Source organism: Pleurodeles waltl, chromosome 5 (assembly GCF_031143425.1).
Source record: "Pleurodeles waltl isolate 20211129_DDA chromosome 5, aPleWal1.hap1.20221129, whole genome shotgun sequence".
Taxonomy (NCBI): Eukaryota; Metazoa; Chordata; class Amphibia; order Caudata; family Salamandridae; genus Pleurodeles; species Pleurodeles waltl.
In genome coordinates, this window is record NC_090444.1 from 1,491,532,240 (window position 1) to 1,491,552,377 (window position 20,138).

Here is a 20,138-nt window from a genome sequence, read left to right on the forward strand (position 1 = left end):
AGTTTACACATATTTATAGCAGTGTAGAGTTGCACATATGACATAGTCACATGTGCATCATCACATGCTGTCATACTCTTTGTTTGACTTATGTGAGTAACATGTCCCTATTTACAATGTCCACATCTGTGTTCCAATGTTGGCAACTGTAGTACTATGTCTTCCTAGGAGACTCATTACCTGTATCACTTAACACATTGTCACAGCTGCAATACTAAGACATCATACACTTAACTGGCAGAGGCATGTACATGTGTTTTGCCAGTACCTACTACCTTGGGGCTGCTGTAATTCCCTCAAACACCTTTCAACCTCAGGATAGGCCACTGCCAAAATGCAGGCCATTAGGGTGATCAAGGTCCAACGGGCACCCCTCCCTCATTGGGAGGACATCCCCAGCTGGGCCTCTGAGGTTTTACCATCGCAGCACTTGAGATCCTCTCACAACTTCCTACAGTGGGTGCTCCGCTGGCTGTGGACTCCCAGGGTCCGCACTTGCTTGGCAATGGCATGCCAGATCCCCTTTTATTGATGGGCGTTGACCTGCGTGGATGACACAGACAAAAGGAAAAAGTCATGTCCACATACACCATACCAACGCAAGTGGACAGAACACTTCAGTGACAGCAAGTAGTCATACAGTTCCATCCTCTCAGTTCACGCTCATGTACAATTTAGCATCTGCATGCGTCAACACATTCACTACTTTACATTTCAGGTACTCTATCATAGACCACACCTTTCACACATTGATATACCAATAGACTCACCTTCTCCTCTGGTGTACCACATAGCTGTGCATACAGGGGTAGGACCTTCTCCACAAGCTTGTCCAACTCTTCTGGGGTGAAGGTTGGTGCCCTACCACCTGCAGGATGTGGCATGATAGCTCCCAGAGGCAGTACTGCACAGCTCAGGTAGTGGAGGTCTTGCTGGCAGCAGTGTCAGGAGTCAAGTGAGCAATACTGCAAAAGATGGTGGTCACGTCTGCCATGTACAGGACCATCACTGCCGGTAGACATTGCCATTGGCCCAAGTCCACCAAAGGCAGCAATGTGTTCCAACAGCAATTTCCACTGCGTTGTTACTGCCTACCGCCATGACAACATCCACTGGCAGACTTAGGTCACTTCCACATGTCCAGTACAGTAGGTCAAAGGGCTGCCATTTTGGGCACATTTTATGTATGGAAAAAGTTTTGCAATCTGGGTCATAAACCAAGACCTATATTGTGCAGTGTATCTGTAAGTACTGCCTTCATGTTAAGTTGTCTATTTCTGCATGTGAGTAGTAAAAGCTGTGTAACTGAGGGGTTTGTGGTGACATCAATGTACACCTATTCTCAGGAACCTATTTGTGTTGTGAATGTAGATAATGTGCTAAAATATGTGTACCACATATAAAGTCGGTTGGACTAAAACAAAGAAAGTCTCAGATAAATATACATGTTTAGAACATTAGGTAATTGAGGGAAAGTGCACCAAGGAGAGTGTCATAGGATGCATAGATATATGCTGTACTGTAGATGTCAGAGGTTGTAACTGACTTTGACAGCAGATATGTGAGTAAGCAACAGATATTGACCTGTACCTGGATGTACTGCGTGTGCATCCACTTTGCCACCTGGCTTTCCACCCCAGGTGAATATATTTCTATCTTAGGACTCTTAAGTCTAAAGCCTTTATGAATGGGCACTCAGTTATAGCTGTATTTTGCTTGTGATGAGCCATTGCATTGCTGTCATTGTCATAAACTGTTCCACACTTGAACATACAAAATGGGTTAGATTGGTAGTTAGTTTCACATACAAGACATCTCATATTTGGTGGACTGTTCAGATTTTCACAATGGCGGGATATTGAACTCTGGGTGTTGTAGAGCTACGATTTGCCAGTATGTCACACGTCATTTCCAAGGGCTGTGGGGCCAGGTGAGTTTAGTGGACATGTGGCATGCCGGAGAAGGACAGTGGGCCATTTGGACAAGGGTGTAGTGGGTGGTGTGTTAATTGGGGTGCAGTAAGGTGTTAAATGAGCATGCAGTACATGACAATTGAGTGACATGAATGTTGTGGAGATGTACCCAACTCCACTCCCCCAGGTATTCCTCTCAGGACCTCAGGATGCCGTATGTCCAAGACTTTCTCATCTCAAAATGTGCTAGTCTTCAGTACCGCCAGCTGCTGCCCGGATGTCATGGGAGAGGCCTTTTCCCTCAGGTCGTGCCATCTCTTCCTGATGTCCTCCCTTGTGTGTGGATAGCTACCTACAGAATTGACCATGTCAAATATTCTTTGCCACAAATCCATTTTCCTGGTAATTGATGTTTGCTGGACCTTTGCTCCAAACAGGGGCAAATATACCCTGACAATTTTGTCCACCATGATTCTCAACTCTTCAGCCATAAACCGTGGGTGTTTTTGTAGGAACATGGTAGAGGTGGTGAAGACGATGTGGTAGTGTTAAAAGTGAAAGGCTGCAGAAGTAGGTAAATTGTCAGGTGTAGGTGCTGTGATGTGAGTGAATGATGGTTGTTGTGGATTGTGTGTGGTAGTAAAATGTGTGTTGTGTATGTTGTGAAGTTGTGTGATGTGTGTGTAGTGAAATGATCATGGGTGCCTATTTTTACTTTTTGTATCTGTGTAATATGTTGGTTGTCTGCGGTTTAGTGCAGCGTTTTGTTTGCAAAGGATTGTGGTTTAGGTGGGAGTGTGTCATATAGTGCAGTGAGTAGGTGTGTTGGGAGTGTGGAAGTGTGTCAGGTGGGGGTTTTTCAAACTATCCAATCTGGTATTGTGTTCAGTTCACATCGCCAAGGGTTTTCCACCATGGAACACCCGCTGTCGTGAGTTGTTAATTGTAATCTGGTGGGTGGATTTTTGTCAGGCTGCCAGTGCTGGTGGTGGGACCGCCTCTTTTCTGTCCTCCAGTGTCCTGCCGGTTTCGGATATTCTGCTGTTTTTTGGCAGACTTCACAGTACAACTCTTAATACGGTGGTCTGATTACCGCCAACAGGGTGCTCTTTTGGCAGCCGCTACCGCGGCAGTCTCCCCTAAAAATGGCCAAAGTTGTAATGAGGACCTTAGACTGCAGAGAAGAGAGGCTGTTTGATCATGGATGTCACAGACATAATACTGAAATGGATACAGACATGAACATTCAAAAAATGAACAGAACTGATGGAAGCTGCTGCAGTTACACTAAAATTCAAACAATAGATTGGCCCTGCCATTTCAATGCCAGAGCTTGTTTCCTAACAGTGCGCATGTTGCCTGACCAATATTTACCACTTGATGAAAACACAGAGGTGACCAAGGGCCTGATTTAGAATTTTGCGGATGGGGTTACTCTGTCACAAATGTGACCGATATCCTGTCTGCCATATTAGGATTTCCAGAGGGTAGAATGGAATCGTAATACAACGGATGTGATATCCGTCAAGTTTGTGACTGAGTAACCTCAACTGCCAAACTCTATAAATTAGGCCCTAAATTCGTCTTTTCAAGTTGTGCGAAAAAACCAAGGCTGGTGGTAACGCATCAGAAATTCCAAATACTGCAGAATTCCTTAATTTCATGATATTGATCAACACTGTGGGAAATGGGGAATGAATATGGAAATCGATGTTTGTGACCTAATTTACATATTTTGCTCTTATTTCTGGCACTGTTTCCCGCTCAATGTTGCCAGGTTTTCTCCCTGATGTAATCTGCATGTGGAAAGTAATTTGGAAATGCAGTGTTTCTGCACAATTTGTTTTATGGATTTGACATGTAAATCCAGCTACCTGGATTATGGAAGGCCTCTTAATGAGTGCTACCTATTGTCAATTCGGCATCTGAAATTACCTATACAGGGGTTGCGATAATTTTCAGTGTAATATTACCATAATAGTATGAGCTTTTCTCTGAGGAACAGGGAAACGGCAAGAATTGTTTTTGTACATCGATTCCCACCCTTTTCACTCATTCTGGAAACATTCCCTACATATTTCTTGGTTGAAATCTGCTTGGGTAAAGTAAATCAGAATAGCTATTTTTATATACATTTTGGCCAGTAACTTCTATCACCGGGTTCATCGGTGTTTACATGTGTCTCATGAAGATGTAATTAGTTTAAATCTGTGTCAGAATACAACAAAATATATTTAAAATTTCCAGTCACAATGGGATGTATATCCACTATCCCTGGCAAGATTTGTTTTTCTTTTGACTGAGATTGGAGACTTCAGTTATTCTGTACACAAACAAACCTTTTTGAAATCAGAAAACACATTTTTAGAAGTGTGTTTTCTCATTGATTCTCGCTCTCCTTCTCTTCTAAATTCTATTTATGCATAACAGTGGCGTGTTTTATCAGCAAGATTGAAGGCCTTTCCCCGTGATTCATACGCCCAAGGCATTTGACTTTCGGTCACTTATCTTGAATCATTAGTGGTTTGTGTTATGATAACATGGGGATGGGGTTTATTCCACGCTTCTAAACTGTTATTTAGTAGCTAAAAATAATGCTTATCTCTTATCTTGAGAGAGAGAGAACATTACGAGATTTCAGGAAATGAGTGTCTGGAATCCAAAGCAGATAAACATTCTGAAGTCGAAGATTAAGACACCACTTGCCCATGGGTTACTTTAAACCCCGTTGAAGGGCCTCCAGAAGCACACACTCAGTGTCTCACCGGCCTATGTTGTTGAATTGTGATGTAAACTGGAGCTAATGTTTTTGTTCTGTAAAATAATAATAATAGCCTTAACCCACATCACCTAAGCATAAAACTTCCATTGCGTGTCTAGGTAACCAAGCTAGGCATTATGGGACAATTCACACAAATAAAACTGTAAATGTGGCAACAGTTTCATACATCTAAATCTCTGAATTAACATAATAAACGATTTCCGTCAATTCCCAGACAAACGTGTTTGTAAATGTATATGTGTGAAGCAATACGAATAACTGCTCCTAACACGTTTATGCACATAGTGGATTTGCCTGTAAACGTCTTCATGTACAATATTCATTTGCCTAAATATACGTTTGTGTAAAGTGTTATAAAACAGAACGTGCTGACACTTCAGAACACATATACTCTACTTAAGGCATGTATGTGAAATCTACGAGTGTTAGCAATGAGAAACACGGACTCACAAAAGCAACAATACAGCAAAACACATAAGTAGCAAGATATTTGCATCACTGGTCGTCTTCCTCCCTTGCATCACTGTATTTCTATACCAACAGCCAAACGTGGCGGTGCTAGGACTAAAGAACCTATTATGGTTGTTCAATGTGCGGTGTGTCACGATGAACAACTTTTCAGTCTGCCATCGCACAATCCCAGTGTAGCTGGAAAGCAAGTTACATGGCTGCATTTCACTGGCATGGTGAATTCCATTGTGATTGAAAGACACATCGCACAGGGACGTCAAAAATAAACTGCAAGATAAGAAGAGTCGTGGAAGAGTACATAAGCCGCGATACCCTGGATGTTCAGAAACCAGTGTTAAGGAGCTCCCACCTCTGCTTCATGAGTTGTCTGTTCATAAAGTCTTTTAAGGAGCGCAGCAGTAAGTATGCACCTAACCCTCCATTTCCACCCAACCATGTCTAATGAGGTTGGGATGCTCTGTCCTAGCAAACACCTCATAAAAAATACAGGACTCCTGTCCCATGTGAAATCTCCCCTCTGCCTGCTACCAAAAATTTAAAATTATTTTTTTCAAAACTGATGTGACAAATCATTTGTTATGAAACTTCTGTCCTGAGTATCTCTACAGTCGAGACCCACCTGACTCTAAAAGTTGTGTGGGAGGACTGAGAGTACAATCAATAGAAAAGGTGAATTTGACTACTGACGTATGCAGGCAAGTGTTTCAATGGCATGTCATCTCCTACATTGTTTCCCTTGTAAAGAGATATCTCTGCCATGAGACATGTCATCACTGTCTCCACTTGTACTGTTACGTTTTGTGAAACTTGTGAAGTCAACGCCTTTAGTACATGCATTCATTGCTTATGTTACTCTGTAGCTTCGGTCTAGCAGTGTCTTCTTCTTTCTGCCTCCTCTACTTGATGGAGAGGAACCCAATGAATCTGGAGAAGGCTACCTGGCCGACCACAGAGGCAGGTCCATGTAGCTCTGTCATTGCCATTGTCACTTGCTGTCTACTCAGTTACCCTCTCCTCTGCCAATGACCATTGGCATCACAAATGTGCCAACTTTGCCCCAATATGTCCTGAAATATTTTGATAAATCTATGCGGCTAACTTGTCTGTGTCATCACTTCCATGGACAATATCTACGCATTCCCTCTCTTACTTTGTGCTTCAGTCTTTCAACATATACTCCTAATTGTCTCCTTCACTAGTGGGTCAGTACAGATGGATCACAGTGAATTGGCTATAGAGTTGACCATGGTGAGAGTGCCAAATGGGGTGCCAGTGTAATGACAGGACATCCCTCCATGGCCCTTCATCCCACATATGGATCTGCCTCAGAGCATGTGTCCATTCGTTCTGTGATATCCTGTGGATCCTATGCAGAGTTCATTTTCTGTGTGAGGCAGCATTATTGCCAGAATTATAAGTGTGCCTCTGATATCTTACACTATCTGTGGAATAACAGCCGGACCCCCATGATCCTTTACTAATGGGGTCATTATGCAATTTTTGGTGCAAACCTACTTGTCCAAAGGTGACAGAATAATCATCAGTGCAACAACTTTAGGATGATAAAGAAACTTCCATTTGTTGGGGCTATGAAAGAAAGTAGTTATGTCACTCAGGCAGCATTCAAATTAAAGCCTCTGTGATAGTCACAATACACCAAACTTTGTATGTCCCTCTTGCAGATGCCACATTCACAGGTGTGTCTGTGCACAACTGAAATATTTACCCCATCAACCCATTCATATTATAAAATTACAACCGGGGGCAGAGCATGATGCCACAGAAGATGGCAGCTCTTTGTTAGAGCTCCAAGGACAATGGTGAGACCACGGATCATATGTGTCTTCCCCGCTTTGCCTCAATTTCAATTGTAGACGGATTCCATGGTCTGAAGTGACAGAGCTTCTTTAGCAAGCATAATTATATGCTGTTATTTCTTCTAATTGTAGGAATGGGATCACATACACAGATCCTTTTCACTATTATTAAGGGTATGTTTTTCGCTCTCAACAAGATTAATCACATTGTGGTGAACAACTTGAAACATCAATATAGCTATTGAATATGCTTGATGCACACATATTGAAATAATGAACATGCAGCATAGCCATAAAAGAAGATACAAAATGAAAACATAAGACAGACAAATAAAAAAGTTTAACCATTTACCTGCATCATACTCTGGTCATTGTTTTCACTTTGGGCATTTTGTATGTGACGATTTACCATTTGCTTCCTGTATTGATTTATTACTAACTCTATGGCAATGCATTCCTTTTTCATTTGAGAATTATAATCTGGTGAAAGATGTTTTCTTCATTATCAATACTGGAGTAGGGTTACAGGATGCTTAACTTGAAATTATCATCAAATTTGTGATTGGTCTTAATTGGACATTTGTTCAAGAGTCTATCTATTTCCCTAGTAGGCTGTTATTTCCATGTCAAAATTTAGATATATCAGACAATTATCATACAGTGAGGCTTTAATCTTGAACTCTACTAATAATAATCCTTTAAATACGAAGGCAACCTCCCCTGATATCCAAAAATCAGCAATGGCTACCTTACTCAAAGAATTGTTAGATAGTAAAACTTTGATTGCATCTTTAAATACAGTAGTTTCTGTGAACACCTTGGAAGTACAGGGATTAAAATGGGAAGGTAACTAATTTCAGGGTTGCATGCAAATATTCAATAATCACCTCATTGTTGTTGAGTCTCATCTTGATAAGATTCCTGACAATGGTCAAGATATATGGGCCTTACAACAAATCATTAGATCTTGAGGTTCATAGCAGAAGAGATAATATAAGAATTATTGGTCTTCCAGAACATTTAGAGAAAGGCAATAATATACAATTCTTGATTAACTGGATTTCCACTCTACTGAACATCACCTTCACATCCCTACTTGAATTTAAACATGCTAATCATACTACACAACTCCGTCATATATTGTTTTGTTGTCTATGACATCAACACGCTCATCAAATCATCACTGAAGTCAGGAAACGTGGTCCTTACGTTTATGACAAATCACAAATGATAATTACAGCAGACTTTTCAGCACTCACTAATCTAAAACAGAGGTAATTTTGGACACTTCGTCCCAGGATGAAAAAGAGAGACATTAAATATGGCCTCTTTGAGCCAGCAATTATGACTGTGACTTTTCAAGACAGACTAAAGAAAATTCTGACCCTCATTACGTGGAACCATTTTTGAATGACTTAGATGAAAATGAGACAGAAATGTAACATAAGTGTGCCTTCATTTCACTTGACGAGGGTCCAGCCAATACTTCTAATTCAGATCAAGAGGAACGAGGGAGATCGGAATCAACTCACTTATTTGTACAGATGGTAGTAACCTTAAAGCTTGAAAAAGTTGCAACCAAGAAATTAATCTAGATCAACTTTGAAAACATGATTTCTATTGATTTCTCCTTCATCTTCTTTTATTTTTCTACTATTTTTTCATTTAGAAACACATTTCATTGCATTTCATTTGATTGTGTTAATTGGTTTTTTTTTTTTTTTATCCTGTTCATACAATGCTTATTCTTCTTTTTATTATATTATTATTGCTAGTGGTATTTGTTTTTTTTAATCATTGATGGTAATTGGATACAGCTGACCTCACGCCTCTCACTCTGTTTCTCACTCCACCACTTTAAAGAGTTTTTTGAGTGTATATTGTTGCCTTATCACTTTGTGTTGGACAAATTGATATTTGTAGCTAGTATTTAAACATAATCCTTTTTTACTTTTTTTGTGCCAAAACAAACCTGATATAGCACTGGTACGAGAAACTAATTTTATTGTATCATAAAGCAATACATAGAAACAAGAATGGGTTGGTCATTTTATACATGCATTACTTCTGAGAAGGTATCTACAAATGTTATGGGTCCTTTTTGATTAGTTGCTTGGGCACAGTGATAGCTTAGCCTCGGTTTGCGGCCTGTGCCCTTTTACCCAGTTATTATGTTCCATTGTATTTATTCATTTTTTTCTTAAACTTTTAGTGCCATTTTTTTAAGTTCAATGTCAGCTGGTATTCTGCAAAAAACATTATCAGTGCTATGGGAGGCATACTTTGTATCATGTTCTCTTCCTCAGAATCACAAAAACAGAATGCAAGGCACATAGATTTATATTTTGTATTGCTGGCTTGAAGCCTGCATAACCAGTTCAGTGCTTAGGGACATACCCACGTCAGACTTCTGTGCATGAACATAAATATGTCTCCTATAAAAACATATTGTAGGATAAAGGGCATTAAAGGGTTCCAGCCAAAATTTCCATCTATGCTGTATGCCGGTTTTCCAGCAGACTGGAGGCCTGAACTTGTACCAAGGTAATAGGGGTGATGTGTGCTTCTCATGGACACTGTACAGACAGATTTGGCTTACATTGTCAGGCTCTCACTTAGGGACTAGAGATTAGACTTTTTAGGTAGGAATTGTGTATTCATGTGATCACAAATATGCTGGAGTTGTCCATGTTCACATCTCTGAGTTTTACAATTCTAATTCTGTTACTCCTCATTATTCTAATCATTGCAGTTTATGCATTTTGTCATAGATTGCAGTCTTTTCAATAATTGTATTGAAACCTGTCCTCCATCTCTTTTGTTGCCTGTGTGTGTGAAAGCGACTTGTATGTGAAGAGAAAAGGATAAGACTTGTTTCCACTACGATTTCCCTGAGGGGTTTTCAGAGCAAGGCTGCCACAAATCACCTTTACCAGTTAGGTATTGGGGAGATACTGCTAGTGAGCTGGGAGGTTTGGACCAACAGCTCACATCCAGTGTAGGAATGACTCAGTTGTCTACAACACAGAGATTCTGCCGCCACAAACCCAGCAGTCTCATTACTTGGCAAAATTCCTTATGACACAAATTCCACTCCTTCAAGAAAATGTGGTGTTTCTATTCTTTTTAACAAACACTTACCCTATAAAATGTTACAAACCTGAGAAGATTCAAATAAAGATATGTTTTTTGCTAAAACAGGCGTATGCAATATTTTTTTATTGTTGGTTTGATTTGTGCTCCTACTGATTCCAAAACCACTTTTATCTCTCTAATTAGATTCTTATCATCTTTTTTGGATCTACCCAAACACTCATAGCCTGTGATTGGAAAGTTACTATTGACCCATTTATTGTCAGATCAGGGAAACCCGATACTCATCACACTAGTGATAGATGTATCCTAAATTACTTTATCAAAGACCAAACAAAGCACAGACTTTTGAAAATAATCTGCTTATCCACCAGAAACCAGTGAAGTAAAGTCAACAGTTGAGCAGCAGCTGTGTGACGAGAGGCACAGGTCAGAAAACATTCTGAAACACTGACTAATATATGAAGTTGTTTGTCCAGGTAGCAGAGAAGATCCATGTAGATTGAATTCCATAGTCTAGGTGGGAAAAAACAACAGTCTGGACCATAGTTTACTGACACTGAAAAGGAATTAGGTGGAAAATATTATGGGGAAGGTCAACATAATAAAAGTAAACAAGCAATAAGCGGCCACCCTTTGAATTGGAGTAGTAGAAGATAAGGCCCAATCAAAATAGAGTCCATGATTTTCAGTAGTGTCACATGTGATAGATGTAGGCCTGAGGTTGGTAGGCCACCAGACAGAGGATTGAAGTGATGTGGTACCACCAACCAGCAAGTCCTCTGCTTTCTTCAAGCTTAACTTAAACAAATGCCTATTTTTACAATTAGTAACTGTTGGCAAACAGTCCCAAAACTAGGACTGGGAAAGGAGAGGATCTCCATCCAGTGAGATGTAAAATAAATTAAGTGTCAACAACATATGACAGCATGGTACCAGCATCTAAGCATAAAAGATGGAGTAAAAGAGTGCTAAAAAAAACTATGCCTCTGAGATAAGCCCTGTTACACTCCGCATAATAAAGGCCTACATTTTAATGAATAGGAGGAAAATTATTCCAAAAAAGGCAAATCCGACTTTCTCCTTTCCCTGTATCCTACATGCCTCAATATATACCAGAAAAATTAAATGGTTCAAACTTGTCTTTCTCAAACTTGACAGACAGATCAAGCAAGATCAGAGCAACACAGCCTTTTTGACTTGCTTACATTCCAAAGTTATCTGTGACAGCCAGAAGAGCTCACTCTGTGCTATTACAGATTGGGAAGGGTCTGGGAGTCACTGAGATATATTATGATTAGATAACATGTTACTGATATGTTTCTCCAAAAACGTATATGGGTAGTGGGAGAAAGGAAATAAAGTGGATATTGGTGTAAATGTCATGGTCCATCAACAGTTTCTACAAGGTGCTATAATCAAGTCTTTCTTCCACTCATCTGGTACAACAGTATCCAAAATTGACATATTTTGCAGATCTAAAAAACTCAAAGAATGGGGTTTGACTTATGACTCAGTGAAGATGAACAGGGTCTAAAGGAAGTCAATATTTTTATGTGGGGTGATGAACAAAAATGTAGTAAACACCTGAGAAACCCCAGTATCCATAGGGACTGTTGATTCAACAGAGGTGTTGCTAATAGGATCCAGAAAGGTGACACTATTCTGTTATTTATTTTCTTACAAAACTGAGATACGCAGGAACATAAGTCACCTAAAAGTTGCTATCTCAAATTTATGCACAGAGGTAGCTTATTTGCTGTAGAAACAATGCAAATATAGATCTAGAGGAAGACTTAATTTTAGTATTATAACAGGCAGAGAGGGCAGCTCAAAATAACTTTTTATAATTTGCCATTGCTTCTTGATAGTGGTGCTTGTCTTATCCAGTGTAATTATATCCCCAAACTTAATGAGTTTCCAACTATGTTTGGCAATATTACTTTCCTTTGAATACCACTGAGAGGAAACATGCTCCCCAACTGATTATAATCCAGACTACCTTATAATTATTGCTGTTACTGAGAAAATATGTTAGTCTTTAGCAGCTCTTTCGCTGCTGCAGGACAAGCAAGGACCATGGCCCGAAAGAAGTAGAAATTCTAAACAAAATGGAAGTCATTGTGCTCAAAGCAAGGATGAGGTGGGAATGAACCACTATATGATCAGTTCGAGGTAAGGTTAAAGAAGGGTATATTTTCATGTGCTCACAGGAAGAAAAGACAGGAACAAGAAAGTGACCAGCCCTGCATAAGGCATGTGTGATTCTCTGCATGAGATCTGCCACTAGGCTGTAGATCCATTCAATCCACCGATGGGCTGCAGATACAAATGTTGCTGTAGGAATGATGTGGAACCCACTGGTCTCATTCTCCATCGACAGTGCTGAATATGTCCAAGGCCGTGCTCATCACTGAAGGTAAATATAGGGGAAGAGTGTATGGATGTGAGAGATTGCACACAACAGAAGTTGTTGTTTTGTACTTGCACAGCTCGTATGTGAGATGGAGGTTCTCTTGACTTTTCTGCAATATTCTCATATGTGACTGCTTTTTTGCCCTAAACAGAATACAAGACTATTGTTACCATATCCTCTTACATCAACTTAAAGTACACTGCTTTTCACATGGATTTTACATGAATAGTAATAGTTTACAGGAAATGAGACATACACAGCATTTACTTTAATAGAGGTGTACCACAGTAAACATTTAATATATCAATATCTTATTAGAATAAAAATAATCATCATGCAACTGGTGTTATTATAATGTCCTACTGCTTTTGTTGATGCTCCATAACTTGAGACATAAAATCCAAAAACAAGGACTCACACATAGCACTGTACAGGCCGAAGAGACATTTGTTACAGCACAATATTGAGAGTATGACAGAATCTAGGCACATAGTTCCAGTGGACAATACGGGCCCATCCGTAGTCCCACAATCCAGAAAAGTAGTATCTAACTCTGGCTATCATTGACTTGAGGCTTCTGAATGCGCCTGGGAATAGATTGAACATTTCCAAATATTCAGGGAAAGCCTTTGAAGTGACAGAAGGAATTTCAAGGCACTGCAAACAGGAACCTCCCAGGACAATTATTTCGATGTCTTGAAAACAATCTTCCCTGGAGAGTCAGGAACACAGATACAAAATCTGAGGTCAACCAGGGGAGCTGGGAATAGGTTGAATAATTCCAAGTATGCAAGGATAGCCTTTGAGGTGACAGATAGAATTTCAAGACACTCTGCAAACAGAAAACCCCTAAGACAAGTCTTTTGATGTCTCAAAAATAGTCTTGCCTGGAGAGTCAGGGACACAGGTAAAAATCGGAGAACAACCACAGGAGCAAGGGTGAAGAGCAGAACTCCATGAGAGGATTCATCTCATCAAGAGGAAAGAAATTGAATGATCCAGTTGTGGCAAGGTTGTGTCTATCATCGGTTGCAGGGTACTCAAATCCTGCAACAGATCCTTGAATCCTGCAGTACATTCTCGAATTCTGCTGTAGCCTGTCATTCAAATGGGTCATACAGCCACAGATTTTAGGGTGTCTACGTAGAGACAGGGTTGAATGTGCTGATAATGGGAGGGGAGAACCACTGGGCAGCACACAAATCTGACAATCACAATCCTAGTTAGCACGACTCCTGTAACATAGCATGGATGAAATCCTAAAGGGCAATGCCTTAAACAAGGGGTAAAATGGGATACCAAAAAATCTCAGGACACGAGAGAAGTGAGTGGCAAGCCTCGGCAGTACCTACTAAGGACGCATGACAAAAAAAGGTTTGTCTGTGATACGAGACTAGAATAGTCAAACTCAACACAGGGCATGAATATGCCCAGCTGGTTCTCATGATCTTTTCCTGAACCGTATCCTTTTCATTCTAAACAATCATCCACTGATGTGCCTGGAGTTCAAAATATCCTTCACATCTTATTCCACATGGTCATTCACATGTATTGCAAGACAAGATCAATCATGTCTATTGTGTTCATTATAAACATTGCGCAACAAAACATGAGACGGGAATGCACCTGGGGATCATCAGGCAGAACTAACTTAGTTGCTGCTGAGTTACTTATACATTCTATGGCAAAGGGACCTAAAAAGTGTAGCTGTACCATTCTTGGCCCTTGTCATCACATGTGCATGATGGAAAGCCAAGCAAAATCTTCAGATTGTTACAGAGGTGGTAGTTATTTTTCTTAGCTTGTTCTAAAATGTCTGGTAGATGCTGATAGTGTTCTTTTGCAGAGTGTGCCTGGTTCTCAATTAGACGAGGATCAACCATGCTGGTGATGTGGTTTGGGGGGGGGCGGAAATGACTCATGTCATGCAGCGCAGATGACATCCTGAATGACAATTTCCAAAGCAACGGTCAGATGGGGCATCCAGCTATGCTCCGGACAGGAGGTAGAATTGAAGTGGTGGTGTGCATCTGTGAGAGGCCATGACATTACTTTACCTCATGATTTCAGTTTAAGGGTACATGTCCTTCCTATTGCTTGTTTTCCAACTGCTGACACATTCTATGCAAGAAATGTAGGAACCACACACAAAGACAAACTTTCCTGTAATTCCTATTATTCTACACTGGGGTTTATGTGAGATTCATAAGATGATCACTCATTGGGTTCTTCAAGGTAAATGTTATGGTTCTTGATGCTTTTATCAAACAAGCAGAGGTGTTCATTCCAATTACTCAATATTTAATACAGCATTTTTGTGCAGAATGTCTGCAGACCCATGTGATGTGAGCTGTTTTTCTGTTCAACTTTTGAAATCAATCACTTTTGTAGTAGGACGAGGAGCTTTCAAGGTTGTGATCACATGAGCATTGGAAAGGTTGCCTTCTCCCTCCCCCTACACTACATACATGAACGATATTACACTCAAAATATGTCTAACTCATATTCCACTTTGAAAATACATTACTATACTGCGGCGGGCTTCCTCCAGGAATTAACATTGCTCCTGATGCATGGGAATGAAGTTAGTAATCCATATGAGGTAGGGATCCTCAATGTTCACAAATCAGCACATTCTCAATGCTCTTCTAAAGGCATTCATTTGCAACGTTCAATGAGGGTCTCTCTTTGAACAGGTATATTCGCAATGGACACAAAGTCAAAGTATTCATGGGGCACAATAGCGCTGTCCCCAAGCTCTATCAAACAATGGCACAGTACCTGCAATAGAATTTTCTCCAAGCTCCATTTACCACACCACTGATAGAATCTCTTGGAGACTGGCACAGTTTCTCTAGTGTATGTAGAATGATCGTTCTACTGGAAGATATCGAAGCAAGTTTTGCTAAACCCTGTAACAATCACTTTGAAATGACCCACACCAGTGTCATTGCCAGTCACTATGCCAAACATCAACATGGGATCAATATCAAAATTTATGAGCACATATTCCGCTATGGCTATGGATGGGCAGGCTATTACATGTACTGCCCATGCCATAGCTGCCTGCCACCCCTGCCACCTGTTATTTCGACTGGTGCCCCAGCTCTCCTTCTACTCACATTGTCACTACTACTGCTCCTTTCTCTTACTTTCTCCAGTTCTGAACACAGTGGTCACTCTACTCTTGCCCACTCCTCAAATCCCTACCCACTCTAGCTGCTTGCACAAGTGACTATTATTGATCCTTCACGTAGGACACATGCCCAGAGTCTCCTCCAATTCACCACAAAACTCCCATTAGAGTTTTGTCAGTCTTATATTCGACCACTAGCTTACAACTACTACCGCTGACATTACTGGATGAATGACGTCTGAATAAGTGAAGGACTTAACAATGCAGAGTCTTGCAATACTACTTTGATTTCAGCTGAACTGTTGTTGAACTTATTAAGATTTCCCAAGGGTCTGGCAAACCAGTGACTGTCGAGATGAGGGATCATGTCTACTCTTGCCGGGGATATGAATCTCGTAGGACAAGTAGTTTAGTACATAGACGGTTAGGTTATGGAGACTACTGAAAAAAGACAAAATTCAAAAGGCTGTCTAATTGATGACATTTATTGTTTTTTTGAACTTCAACAAATATAGCTTAGAATGTCATAAAAATATGTCATTAATGTGTTTGTTGGCATTTCACCTAAACTTCATAGTCACCTGTATCTTCATCGCAAGTCTCTTGACGCTCAGATGCTTAAATTCATTTAGCGCAGTAAACACAGTTACAGGGAATATACATATATGAATGAAAGGAGTAGAAGGCCAGGCTGTCGCCTTTGGTTTTTATGTAAAGCCTCTAGCCCCACTTAATCTACTTCACTTCAGCCCTTTTCACAAATTGTCACCTGTTAACTGTCATTTGTTATTGAAGAATTATTTTGAATATATCTTAACATATTATGATCTTAGATAATAGTTTAGTATAGAACGTCAATACATGATTACAAATAAACAGTCACATGAATTTTGATTGCTAAGGTATAGTACTAAGGGGACAGCATACCTTGATCTTGTAGTCCAAAAACAAAGGTCTAGCCAGTATGACCTGGAACCAAATATTCACTGGTGATAGTGCTCCAGGTCACTCATACATCGCATGTAGAGATTGCCCAGGTCCTGTAAATTAAATGTCACTAGTGGACTGCAGCACATATTATGCTGTCACTAAAGTGATAATGCAAAGTATGTCTCCACGCCTTCTCCTCCCAGATTGCGTGTGCATGTTACAAATTGTCATTGAGCTGTCAAAATATACATTTTGCTAGCCCCAAATGTTCTTCTTTAATATGTATATGTCACCCATTAGTGAGGCCTTGAATGCCTATAGGGTAGGATGTCTGATATTTCAAAAGTATGGCATGATTTTTTAAAAATGTTTTACATGTCCTAGCAGTGAAAACTTCCAAAGTAGTTTTTCACTGCAGAAAGGCTGGCTCTACCATAGGAAGGTGCTGGGTTATATTTACAAAAAGAACAGATGATGGACAGAATGCTGAAAAATGCAAACATTCAAACATTCAAAGATCTGGGTTTGATCAATCATTTTTTTGCTCACCACACTACCCCAGTCTGGATTCAAGCTAGCCTAGCTGATGAAGGGTGATACCCTGAAACCGGTCCTCAAGCTAGCCTAGCTGATGAAGGGTGATACCCTGAAACTGGTCCCAGGATGCCTGTTTCTGGTCCAGTGAAGACATGGACTGGCAGTTCGGGCTGGACTGTTCCCATGGGGAACAGGGTCAAGACTGATTTGCATATGGCTGGGTCCAAACTGGAATGGCATGGCAAGCAAAAAAACTGATGGATTAAACCCAGTTCTGTGACTGGGGTGAAAGTTTGATTTGCTCTGCATTCTGTCCATCATCTGTTGTTTTTGCATTTGTCACCCCAAGTGGGAAGGGTATGCGCAGACGTGGTTCCTGTGCTTGCTATGCCACCAGGTTCAAGCCAGCCTGACTGGTGAAGGACAATATCCTGAAACTGGTCCCAGGATGCTTGTTACTGATCCGGTGAAGACCTGGCCTGGCAGTTCGAGCTGGACTGTTCCTGTGAGGAACAGGGTCAAGACTGATTTGCATATGGCTGTGTTCAAACTGGAATGGCATGGTGTGACAAAACAGGGCTGATTGCAGAGGCTCCCTGACTTTTTTTGCCCACAGTTTTTGCTTTTTGTTGGTCTTTCCCTGACTCTGATGGTGCCCTGGGTACTGATAAGCAGTCCCAGGGACTGTGCTCTATACAAAATGAGTATGCAAATTAGGCTAATTATTATTGGCTAAGTCGACCTACCTATAAGTCCCTATTATATGGTAGGGCCTGTAGGTTTAGAGACCCTAGCATATGTAGTACACCATTAGGGGCACTGCTGAGGTGCCCAGTGACATTTTAAAGGCAGGCCCGCCTTGCTGGCTGCTTTTAAATTAAAGTTACATGCAAATTCAACTTTGAAATTAAAAGTAGTTCCAAAGTCTTAAACTACCTTTTTGTATATATAGGTCACCCCTATGGTGTGACCTATGTGCCCCTAGGGTTGGGTGCCATGTAACTATAAGCAGGGACCTTATGAAAATAGTTTTATAAGCCCTGGTGAGGTAAGACAGCTAAATTAATTTTCCCTCATTGTAGTGAATGCCCTCCATAGGCTAGAGTGGGGAGACTTTATTTTAATTTATAAAGTCCCCTTAAGTGACAGATACCTAAAGTGTGGTATCAAATTAATTATTATAATAAATCCCACAACTTACAATTGTTGGATTTAATATAACTTGTTCAGGTAAAGAGTTTTTACCTGAAAAGTTGCCAACTTCAGCCCTGCAGTGTTTTGCTGCTTTGGTCTGATTGGCCAGCCTTGATAAGGTGTCAAGTGGCCTGGCTCAACACAAAAAGATGTGCCTGGGGGAGGAGATTTTCCCTCAGGAGATGGAGAGGCAGGAAGGGGGGGGCTGACAAATTGGTCTTCAAAGGCAGGGAAGGACATTTGGAGCAACCCAGCATCTCCCTCATATCAAATCAAATCATTAACATTTATAAAGCGCGCTACTCACCCGTGCGGGTCTCAAGGCGCTAGGGGGGAAAGGGGGGGTTATCGCTGCTCGAACAGCCAAGTCTTTAGGAGTCTCCGGAAAGCGGAGTGGTCCTGGGTGGTCCTGAGGCTGGTGGGGAGGGAGTTCCAGGTCTTGGCCGCCAGGAAGGAGAAAGATCTCCCACCCGCCGTGGAGCGGCGGGTGCGAGGGACGGCAGCAAGTGCGAGGCCAGCGGAGCGGAGGGGGCGGGTGGGGACGTAGAAGCTGAGGCGTCTGTTGAGGTATTCCGGTCCCTTGTTGTGGAGGGTTTTGTGTGCGTGGGTGAGAAGACGGAAGGTGATCCTTTTGCTGACTGGGAGCCAATGCAGGTGTCTCAGGTGTGCGGAGATGTGGCTGTTGCGGGGTACGTCGAGGATGAGGCGGGCCGAGGCGTTTTGGATGCATTGCAGGCGGTTTTGGAGTTTGGCGGTGGTCCCGGCGTAGAGGGTGTTGCCGTAGTCCAGGCGACTCGTGACAAGGGCGTGGGTCACGGTTTTTCTGGTGTCGGCGGGGATCCAGCGGAAGATCTTGCGGAGCATGCGGAGAGTGAGGAAGCAGGCGGAGGACACGGCGTTGACTTGCTTGGTCATGGTGAGAAGAGGGTCCAAGATGAAGCCGAGGTTGCGGGCGTGGTCTGCGGGGGTCGGTGCGGTGCCGAGGGCCGTGGGCCACCAGGAGTCGTCCCAGGCGGACGGGGTGTTGCCGAGGATGAGGACTTCCGTTTTTTCAGAGTTCAGCTTTAGGCGGCTGAGCCTCATCCAATCTGCGACGTCCTTCATACCCTCTTGTAGGTTGGTCTTGGCGCTGGCGGGGTCCTTGGTGAGGGAGAGTACAAGTTGGGTGTCGTCGGCGTAGGAGGTGATGATGATGCTGTGCTTGCGTACGATGTCGGCAAGGGGGCTCATGTAGACATTGAAGAGTGTCGGGCTGAGCGATGAGCCTTGAGGTACGCCGCAGATGATCTTGGTGGGTTCTGAGCGAAACGGAGGGAGGTAAACTCTTTGGGAGCGGTTAGCGAGGAAGGAGGCGATCCAGTCCAGGGCCTGGCCTTGGATCCCGGTGGAGCGTAGGCGGGTGATTAGGGTGCGGTGACAGACGGTGTCAAAGGCAGCCGAGAGGTCGAGGAGAATGAGGGCGACTGTTTCACCGTTGTCCATCAGGGTTCTGATGTCGTCTGTGACTGAGATGAGGGCGGTTTCCGTGCTGTGGTTGGTTCGGAATCCGGTTTGTGAAGGGTCGAGCAGGTTGTTGTCTTCCAGGAAGGTGGTCAGCTGTTTGTTGACGGTCTTTTCTATTACCTTGGCTGGGAAAGGTAGAAGAGAGATGGGGCGGAAGTTTTTCAGGTCGCTTGGGTCAGCCGTAGGTTTCTTTAGTAGGGCGTTGACTTCAGCGTGCTTCCAGCATTCGGGGAAGGTAGCAGAAGAAAAAGAAGAGTTGATGACGGTCTGGAGGTGCGGGGCGATGATGTCGTCGGCTTTGTTAAAGATGAAGTGCGGGCAGGGGTCCGAAGGGGCGCCGGAGTGG